This window comes from Equus asinus, chromosome 3, assembly GCF_041296235.1.
Source record: "Equus asinus isolate D_3611 breed Donkey chromosome 3, EquAss-T2T_v2, whole genome shotgun sequence".
In the NCBI taxonomy this organism is placed as follows: domain Eukaryota; kingdom Metazoa; phylum Chordata; class Mammalia; order Perissodactyla; family Equidae; genus Equus; species Equus asinus.
The window spans coordinates 81,691,650-81,693,540 of record NC_091792.1 but is presented as its reverse complement, the minus strand read 5'-3'; positions in this window follow the sequence as shown (position 1 = coordinate 81,693,540).

Here is a 1,891-nt window from a genome sequence, read left to right as displayed (position 1 = left end):
ACAAACAAACCCATAGCAACAGCCCAAGATCTGAGGTTATATTGGCATTTTTCTTCCAAAGAGAGAAGACACTTCTATTGAAGTGGACCCTGACTGGCCTTACATTTGTGCAGCTGTCAGGCCCAATGGCCACTATAACACAGACAACACAGTCGTTTCCAACTACAACAGGTGTCCTTGATTTTCAGTCTTTCTTAAATTTCAGCAGAGACTGCAGGATGATCATGGAAAAAGAAGTTGGACGAGAAGAAGAAAGATAGTCGGGGGTGCAGAGTGAATGGTGTGACCTGGAAGGCATTCTCTCTAACTGGTCAGTACGGTGTCTTGCCAGAGAGCTCGGCTTGGCGAGCCCAACACTTCGCAGATTACTGATTCTGCTTTCAACTGAGATCAGTCACTGAAGGATTTATCTCTTTCTTGTTGGGCAGTGACAGGACACCAACCACACAAAGCCACCTCCACCCAGTGATAGTTCTAACTGTTTACAGCAAAAGTCAGCATTGCCAGGAGTCAATAGAAATGTGCCCACTAGGTAGGCATTGACCTAAAAAGTAAACTACATTCATGCACGGAAGATGCACTACATTCTTTGGTGGAAGGTATAGCCATTCTGAAATCTGAGTGTGGATCCCTGGTATGTAAAGCAGTTTTGTGAAAGACTAATAATTTATTTTAAAGGAGTTTCTATGACTGTGATTAAACTACAACCTTTAGCACACAAAGAGCTTAGTGCCTTAAAATATAAATAAGGCATGAGCCTCCTAAATGGCATCTTGTCACCTGTACAACTCTAGGCCATTACTAAAGATGTTTAGCTAGCTAGCACATGTCTTACTTTATAGAGGGAGTATGGGCGTAATAGAAAAAAACATTAAAATAATACAGAAGGATACAACATTTTTTAAAAACTGTTGACAATCTGGGAGATATAAGAGATATTCTGAGGCGGGGAGAAGGGCTGGCATCTGAGGATTAGCAATTCCTTTTGAGTAGGAACGGGCCCGTGGGTGACGAGCCTTTCCATCTTCTGTGAAATTCAGGGCTAAGCACAGGCTCGGTGAGAATCTGTTGAATTTCCCAGAGAGCAGTCTGTAGAACAGAACCTGAGTAATATCAGGAAATGTCCCCCCACATGGTCATTGCCCCTAACTGATCTCAGCCAATTTAGAGCACCTCAACTAAGGTGCTAATTAAGTAGGAGCCAGATATTTCAAAGCCGCCTTTCTGGTGGAGTGGGAGTCAAGTCATTATGAGACCTCTTTATTCCCTTGGTCAATATTTTTCCTTTCATTCAGGACTGTGCTTACTTCTTTGAGGGGAAGCTGCATGAGCTTAATCGAGCCCCCCAGATTAAAAGAAACAACTGGAGCACAGTTCTTAATGGGATAAAGAGTCATGATCCCCAGCTTCCATCAACAGAGAGAGAGTCATGGAGCTTCATGAGAAGGGCATTAGCTTTGGGTCAGACCAGATGCTTGGATTCAAATCCAGGGTCTAATTTTACAGACTAGCCGTATTACCTAGGCATGACTCAACCCTTCAAGCCTCTATTATTCATGTATAAGATGAGGTATATTAATCCCTTCATTATAGGGCTTATTGGGAGGAGTAAATAAGATAATGTACTTACTCATGGACCGGGTCCTTATGTGCCCTGTGTCAGACACTGTGCTGGTTTCCAGAGACTAGACACATGCTAAGCACATGGTAGGCAGTCATTAAAGATTTGTTGAGTTGACTTGATCTCATACAGTAAGTAATAAGGAGACTCAGAAATAAACAAATAAAAGACTAGCTGAAAGCTCTTTGGAACTGTGCTATGAGATAGATTAAGTAACTCTTTCCACATAAGCTCCCTAGCTCTCCTTCCCCAGAAATAGAACTAGAGAGA